The sequence below is a fragment of the Pseudophryne corroboree genome, chromosome 3 (assembly GCF_028390025.1).
Source record: "Pseudophryne corroboree isolate aPseCor3 chromosome 3, aPseCor3.hap2, whole genome shotgun sequence".
NCBI lineage: Eukaryota > Metazoa > Chordata > Amphibia > Anura > Myobatrachidae > Pseudophryne > Pseudophryne corroboree.
Genome location: NC_086446.1, coordinates 266,326,460 through 266,335,560, shown reverse-complemented (window position 1 = coordinate 266,335,560; position 9,101 = coordinate 266,326,460). Strand labels below are relative to the sequence as shown.

General features: G+C 46.4%; 1 pseudogene; it reads right to left on the bottom strand.

The window, feature by feature from the left end:
* Positions 1–298: 298 nt before the first annotated feature.
* On the bottom strand, positions 299–2,110 carry LOC135057241 (zinc finger MYM-type protein 1-like; annotated as a pseudogene).
* Between the last annotated feature and the right edge of the window lie 6,991 nt (positions 2,111–9,101).

Genomic DNA, 9,101 nt, shown 5'->3' with positions numbered 1-9,101 from the left:
ACAGGAAATGTACTGGAAGCAGTGTAACAATAAATAACACTAACAGTAATAACATTAACACTTTGTACAGGAAATGTACTGGAAGCAGTGTAACAATAATTAACACTAACAGTAATAACATTAACACTTTGTACAGGAAATGTACTGGAAGCAGTGTAACAATAAATAACACTAGCAGTAATAACGTTAACACTTTGTACAGGAAATGTACTGGAAGAAGTGCAACAATAAATAATACTAACAGTAATAACATTAACACTTTGTACAGGAAATGTACTGGAAGAAATGCAAAAAAAGATTAGATTTTTACTTTCCGCGCTTTTAATTTAGCACATTTAGAGACAAGCTCTTTCAGATCCACTTTTTGTGCGATCTCATGTTCTATTGACAAAAGAGAGAGACCAACAAGTCTTTCTTGCATCATGGAAGATCGAATATATGCTTTGATCAACTTTAGCTTAGAAAAGCTTCTCTCGCCACTGGCCACAGACACAGGGAGGGTCAGAAGGATGCGAAGAGCAATACATGTGTTGGGGACAACATCTATCAGCTCATTTTTACACAAAAAGTTGAATACATCTTGTGGAGATGTACACTCTGGAGCCCGCCTTGCAATACTTTGTAATTCACTGCATAAATCAGAAGCATCAATATCTTTGGAGTCGCCATGTTGTAAAGCTTGCTCTAACTTGCAACAATCTTCCATAATTTGCTGTGATGTTCTATTCTGTAAACTGTGAACATTATAGAGGAAGCCAAACAGAGAACTAATTTGATTCATCTGCGTGAATCTTTCTTCAACTGATTGCATAGCTGTATCAAGCACAGCAAAATAAAAGTTCACTTTGAACTTTTCCTTAGGATTCTGAATAGGCGCATCCTCTGCTTCATATATGAACTGCTTCCTCTTTCTACTAATGCGAACAGGACCTGCTTCGAACTGTGCCGGTATTCCAAGTGCCTCAGCAGGTTCACCGGCTTCTTCCAGTACTTTCCCAAACCCTTCATCACTCCTGCAGTCTACAAGAAACTTCTTTGTTTCGTTCAGTTGTTTAATGGCATTATGTATGTCAAATACTTTTGTCTGAAGTTGTTTGCTAGTCATATTGACCTCAAACAATATACCATACCAAACCACTAGAGAAATGACAAACTTGAAATTAGAAAATGCCTTTTGCAAGACCATGTGCCTCTATTCTTGAGGTGTTGCCAGATGCTTCAGTGAGGGTATTGTCATTATAGATTTCAATTAGGGCATCATAAATATCACCAAGCTGAAAGCGAAGAGGCTTCAACGCATCAATTCGACTTTCCCATCTTGTTTCACTCAATGGCTTAACCGTAAGACTAGGCACATGGCACATTAGAACATCCCATCGACGTGTGGATGCTGAGAAGTACACATACACATGTTGGACCAGAGCAAAGAAAGATGTGGCCTCCAAACAACACTTTGCAGCATCATTCACAACTAAATTCAAAGAATGTGCACTGCAAGGAACAAACAATGCTCTTGGGTTAATATCCATAATTATTCGTTGCACACCATTTTCCTTCCCTTTCATATTGCTTTCGTTATCATAGCCTTTACCACGTAAATGTGCAACAGGCAATGACATCTCTTCTAGCTGGTGAAGGATAATTTCTGTCGCACCAGCACAAGTTGTTTCCTTTAGTGGCAGAAATCCTAAGAAATGTTCTTTAATGCGTACAGGTTCGCAATCATCAGTTAATGAAGCTATGTTCACAAAGTAAAGGATCATGGTCATTTGCTCAACATGGCTTACATCAGGTGTACAATCAATAATTATAGAAAAATACTTTGCAACTTGAGCAGATTTAAGAATTTCTTCTTTGATAGAGTTGGATAAAAGCTGAATTAGTTAATTCTGTATATCTATTCCAAGGTAGTGTACATAGGTCTCTTTATCTCTTATTTTACGAATATGTTCATCCATTAGGGGGTCGAACAAAGCCCATTTCCAGCTGTGTGCAATTTTTCATTGGTTCCACGGAAGGCCAGATTTTGCATACTAAGAACTCTCACTAAAGCAATCAATCGTTCAAGGATTTGCTGCCAGTACTTTTCCTTTTGTTTAATAATGCGCATATGTTCTTCATCAATTGTTTTTTTGTTTTTCAATCATATTTCAAGCTCCTTTCAGTTTTGAAAATTGACCAAATGTGCATTACTTCTCTCATGTTGTGACAAAATTGCAGTGATGTTCTTCCAATCTTTGGATACTTTATCAGAGAGAGATGATGGCAGGTTTGTGTAATTACCAAACAACTTGCAACAGAAGCAAAATACAGAATAATTTGATATAGAATATTGTACCACTGACGGTGCATTAGGTCTCCATTAGGAAGTCTTCTTTTGTAATGATTTGTTAGAAATCTTCTCTTATTGGCATCTTTAGGAAACTTAAACTGCTGAACCTGGTAGCAGGGTCACCATAACTGAAGCTGGAGCTACATTCACTTTGTATCACTTCTTGATCCAGCTGGACTTCACATGGTTCCTCATCAACATCTTCAGTATGTTCCTCATACTCTCTGTCAGCTTGTGAGGCTGTAGACAAAACTATTGTCTCTGTTTCAGTCTCAGGTTGAATCTTTGAAGTAGAGCTACCTTCATCATCCCGATGTTGTGGCCGAAGATACTTAAGAAATGAAAATTCTTGCTTGCCTTGTTCCTTTTCCTTTTCAGCCCTCCGTTTTCGATACTGTGCACCAGATTTCTTTTTTCTGTCTGCCATGGTAGAAACTCAACTGAAAAAAAACAACCTTTTTGCTGTAGTGTTTTCATAAAGCTATACATAAATAACTCCAGATCTCTTTGCAAACTAATCAGCTCTTTTGGATTTCAGTGTCATCTGCATATGCATGATACTCAAATCTATCTCTCCTCCCCAGATTTGTCATAATCTGTATTGGTCAGCATCACTGAATGCCTTTCTGCCATTTCATCTTGGATGTTATCTCACCCTAAAACTTAGGGGCCCATTTATCAAACTATATTTGCAGCTATGTCCCCAAAAACACGATAGCCACAAATATTATGTATCTCTGCAATGTATATAGGAGGGACCTCCGATTCATTCCTGCTGCGATCCCTCTATGCCCGCCAGCAGTCACATCCCCATTCCCGATATTGGTCCCCGCAGCTACTGCCATCTGAAGATGGCGGTAGCCCATTGTAGCCTATGGGCTACACATCGCACATCGCGTTCCCCCAGTTTTTGTGCAGTCTGAGCTGACCACACATGCTCAAAGCCCCCAGCAGCCATCACAGCACATCTCAGGGACGGTTTCCTTTCAGAGTCCCTGTCCCTGCCTGTGCTGGATCATACATCCAGACGATATGATCGCATATTGCAATGCGATCCCAGGTGGTAAGATCCCATCCAGATCGCTTTCAATATGTGATTTATTATAAATGGCCCCCAAAGGCAGCCTACAATGAAGCAGGTGCTAGGATTATAAACATCTGCCATCTTGGTAGTAGTTATCAAGTAGTATTTAGGCTAGCAAGAACTTGTCTGAGTGACTTGCAGAGGAGCTCCAAATCTATATATATATATATATATATATATATATATGCAAAAGCCCTCACTCACTGACTTATCACTAATTCTCTTACTTCCCGATATGTTGGGAAGTAGCTGAAATGTAACATAGGTATTCTTCAGGTGGGAAAAAGGAAAACTACGTAATTAGAAATTTAATAAACCTCCCCTAAGGGGATGAAAAGGGGGATGACATCATGGCTTGCGTTGTGTGAACGAAAACACCCAAACGGACAATCGGATCAACATTTGGATTGTACCTCCAGCGTGTAGAATTTAATAAACTACAAAAATGTTCCCGTCACTTTGTACCATATATGCTATGGTTTAAGTACAAAATCCGTTTTTTATTCATGCGTCCACATGTTTTCAGCACGGCAGTCAATGTTTTTAGGATGGCACACAGGTGGCTGGCTCGGGCAGTATCAGCCGCGGAGTGGAGCGAAGAGCAGTGTGTCATTGGTGCCATCCCCACTCGCCTTCCGCATGCTGCACAGTGAGTGGCAGTGGTGGGGAAACTCCCGTGTGAAGAACAAGTAGAACAGCTAGTATGTATACTGTATACATATATATCATCATCTTATTATTTATTTTTTCATAAGTTCATTTTAATTAGTGACGCATTAAGAGAACATTGCATTCAACATAACATTTTTTTTAAATTAATAAATCACAGGAAAAATCTACACTTATGGTGTGTACACACGGTGTGATATTTTCTTATGATTTTGACTATATAGTCAAAATCGTAAGAAAAGTTAGGGCAGATCGCAAGGAGAAAATCACCTTGCGATCCCGATTCAATGCCGATGCGCGGTCGGCATCGCAAGACTAGATAGACTGTGCAGGCAAGTCAATTTTGACTATCTCTATAGAAGAGATATTCAAAATTGACACTTTGCCAAAATCGCACATATGGGGTCATTCCGAGTTGTTTGCTCGCTAGCAGTTTTTAGCAGCCGTGCAAACGCTATGCCGCCTCCCACTGGGAGTGTATTTTAGCTTAGCAGAAGTGCGAACGAATGTATCGCAGTTCGCAGAGTGGCTACAAAGTTTTTTTTGTGCAGTTTCAGAGTAGCTCAAAATCTACTCAGCTCTTGCGATGACTTCAGACTGTTTAGTTCCTGTTTTGACGTCACAAACCCGCCCAGCGTTCGCCCAGCCACGCCTGCATTTTTCCTGGCACGCCTGCGTTTTTCCGAACACTCCCTGAAAACGGTCAGTTGACACCAAGAAACGCCCACTTCATGTCAATCACACTACGGCCACCAGTGCGACTGAAATGCTTTGCTAGACCCTGTGCAAAACAACATCGTTCGTTGCGCCCGTACAACGCGTGTGCGCATTGCGCCGCATACGCATGTGCAGAACTGCCGTTTTTAAGACTGATCGCTGCACTGCGAACAAATGCAGCTAGCGATCAACTCGGAATGACCCCCATAGTTAGTATCGCAAGCACATAATGAGTGTGCTTGCGATACTGACTATGTGCCGACCTAGCCCCTGTCGCATAGTGAGAATCGGACATAGCCCGAATCTCACCGTGTGTATGGGCCTTTATTATTTCACAACATTGAAATATTAATAAATGGCTCGATTGGCATTTCCTTTATTTAGAATTATACACTTGATAACAACCATTTTGTCCACAATATATTCCTGAAATAAAATAATAAAGTGAAATTCAATGGCCCTCATTCCGAGTTGATCACACGGTAGCAGTTTTTAGCAGCCGTGCGATCAGATAGTCGCCGCCTATAGGGGAGTGTATTTTAGCTGTGCAAGTGTGTGATCGCATGTGCAGGGGAGCTAAGCAAAAATAGTTTGTGCAGTTTCTGAGTTGCTCAGAACTTACTCAGCCGCTGCAATCACTTCAGCCTGTCCGGTCCCGGATTTGACGTCAAACACCCGCCCTGCAAATGCCTGGACACGCCTGCGTTTTCCATGCCACCCACAAGTGCCTTCCTGCTGTCAATCACCTTGCGATCGCAACTGCTTTCATTTTCTTCGTAAGGACCCACACTGTCCAACGTCCCCCGTCGCTGGGCAACGGCACGCCTGCGCATTGAGGCGGCAGTGTATGCGCAGTTCAGGCCCGATTGCACCACTGCGAACAACTGCAATGTGCGATTGGGTCGGAATGACCCCCAATAGACGATCCTACAGATGTCGGGAACCCGGCGTCAAAATACAGACAGCCGGAATCCCAATTGTTCATCCAGTGGTAGGCATTAGAAGGGGAGTTAGGGTGCAGGGACGGGAAGGGTCTAGTTATGTACCGGGGAGGGAGGGTTAGGTTCAGGCAGCGGGGAAGGGAGGGTTAGGTTCAGGCAGTGGGGAAGGGAGGGCTGGGGTTAGGCACCAAGTGGAGTGGGTTAGGTTTAGGTAGCAGGGAAGGGAGGGTTAGGCACCATCGGGGAGGGTTAGGTTTGAGCACCCACAAGGGATGGTTAAGATAGGGGGCAGGGTAGGGTTAGGGTACTTTCCAGGGGTCTGTCGGGATTCCGATGGTCGGGATGCCGCTGTCTGTATTTTGACCACCGGCATCCCGTCCATAGGAATAACATACTGAACCTGATCATACAACTCTTCATATAGTTTTATAGATGTCGTGGGGCTCATGTAGTGATGAGTGCGCAGATACTATATTATAATTTTATGTTGAATTAAATGGTCTTTTAAAGCGCCCTTAATTAAAATTAATTTATAAAAAAAAAAAATATGATGACTTGAGTCTGAACACTTTCAAGATACACTTATTTATCATTCAATCAAATGCATTCATACATATTGTAATTGTGAATTTATTTTAGTTCATTGTATACAGTATGCTTTATTTAATAATCCAGTTTGGATAAAGGCATTTCTATTGTTAACTGTTATATTACAGAAAGAGCCAGTAGAGCATCCAGCCGTCCACCTGCTAGTACTCAATCGCGGTTTGGGAGGGGGAGGAGCGAGTAACATGTGGGGTCCCGATCACGGTAACATGATGCAAGAGCCTAATCGCAGGGGGGAGCATATAACATGTTAGAGCCCAATCCCGTTTGGGAGATCAGGTAACATGCAGAAGCCTAATCATGGGAGGGGGGGAGCGGGTATCATGGTGCTAGAGTCCAATAACGGGGGGTGGGTGGGTAACAAGTGGGGGCCCAATCGTGGGGGTAGGGGGGAGCGGTTAACAAGCTGTAGACCAAATGCACCAGGGGGGGGAAATTATGCGGGAGCCCAATCGCAGGGTAGGGAGGGAGCGGGCAACATGATGGGGGAGCCCAATCATGTCGGTGGGAGGGAGTAACATGCAGGAGCCCAATCATGGGGCAGGTAACATCATGCGGGAGCCCAGTCCCATCGGGGAGATCAGGTAACATGCTGAATCCTAATTGTGGGTGGGGCGGAGGAGTGCGTAACATGGTGCTGAAGTCCAATCACGGGAAACAAGTGGGGGCCCAATCGTGGGGGAATCAGGTAATAAGATGCGGGGGAAGAGGGAAAAATGATGCAGGAGCCCAATGGGGGGGGGGGGCACGGGAGGGGGGTAACATGCAGAAGCCCAATCGTGAGTGGAGTGGGAACGGGTATCATCATGCAGGAGCCCAATCTCCGTGTGACGGGGGGGGGGGGGGGGGGACGTCAGGATTGCAGGGTGAAGATGTCAGAAGAACAGTCAGTGTTAAGAATGCAATGTATTTACTGACTTACGTTATATACATTAAGGAGATGTCCTCCTGGTACTCTCCTGGCCCTGGGTGCTCCTGATCGAGGGGGGGAGCTGGTAACAAGATGAAGGAATGGGGGGGCGGCAACATGTGGGAGCCCTATTGCGGAGGCGGGGGGGGGGGGGGGAGAGATCATGAACCTAGGAACAAGATGCAGGAGGGGGGGGGGCAGCGGGAGCCCAATAGCTGTGGGGGAGCTGGTAACAACAAGAGGCAGCAGCAGGTACCATTCGGTGAGTGCCAGTGCTGATCAGATGCGGGAGCCAGCCGCGAGATTGCATTGAGGGGGGGGGAGCGCGGATAACAAGTTGAAGTCGATCGTATGGGGGAGGCGGTGCCGGAGCGGTAACACGATGCGGCAGCGGAGCGGACCAGGCCAGCAGGTGACTGCTTCATGTGCCCATATGCAGGGTGGATGGGGGGGGAACGCCGGAGTGGTAACACGATGAGGCAGCGGAGCGGACGAGGCCAGCGGGTGACTGCTCATGTGCCCAAATGCAGGGGGGATGGGGGTGGGGACGCCGGAGGGGGCATCATCAAGCTGGAGACCATCGCGTGGGTGAGCGGCAGACGGCAGTGATAGCTAATAATGGTAATGTGGGACCCCGGACTCAGGAGCACACGCGGCAGGCGGCAGCAGCCTGAACATAACACATTCCACTATGCGGGCCGGGCTATCGCAGACGTGGGGAAGGGGGGGGCGGCACGGCAGGGTTGCAGAATCAGGGACTCACAAACAGTCAGTTTGAAGACAGACAGACGTGGTGGGCGCCCACGAGCTCCTCCTCTGTCTCTTAAAGAATAGGAGGAGTTTGGCTGGGCTCAGGTGGGCAGATTATAAAGAAAGTGTTCTCTTTCATTCACTAAGCGGTGCCGCCCTCCAGTGGTCGCCGCCCATAGGCAGCTGCCTAAAGCTGTCTAGTTGTAGCGCCGGCCCTGGGAAGATGGTCACAGGAAAAGGAAGATAGTGACAGGGAGAGGATGACTGGGCGAGGGTGACAGGGAGAGGAAAAGGGTGACATGGAGAGGATGAAAGTGAGAGGCATATGGTGACGGAGAGGGGTGACAGAGGGTGATAGGGAGAGGTAGTCGGTGACTGGAAGAAATAGAGAGGGAGAGGCTAAGCGTGACAGGAAAAGGGTGATAAATATACGTAGTGCTAATTACAATTTACTTACTGTACCTGGGTGCACGGCAGAGCTGCAGCATCACCTCAGATCCACATCAATGATCGCAAGGGCAGGTGGAGAACTTCCTCAGAGAGCAGGCAGTCACTGGTAGAGATAAGAAGCACAGGGGACTCAGGGAGTAAGGAAATGTGGTGGGCGGGTGGGGTAGGCGGTTTTGAAGAGTGTGGGGGTGGCCTTCCTCCTCTTGTCCAGGCAGACCTCCTCCTCTCCTCCCTAGCCTGGATACCAGCTGGCAGCTTTCCTATATACATTTGGCGCTGGGGATGGTCACTAGAACATGACCTCAGATCCCCAGCACCCAAGCCCAGCAGTCACACAGCAGGGAAAGCGATGGACCAGAGAGGAGAGATGCAACTCAGCGGCACCTACTCCCCCTCTGGCCTCCATACACATCAGCAGCAGCAGCTGCTTCAGGACCTGAGTGTCAGCAGTGTAGTATATGTAGCGCCGGACCCACTTGTGTTCCAGGTAGCGCAGCAGGGGCAGGCAGTAGCCGGCATGCAGTAATAGACAGGCCGGGCCAGCGACATTTTAAATGTGAAAAAGGTCGCGTCCCACGAGCTAATCGGAGCTTGCGGACTGGCAGCCAATCAGGAGCCAGCAGACTCAGAGGCTCCTGATTG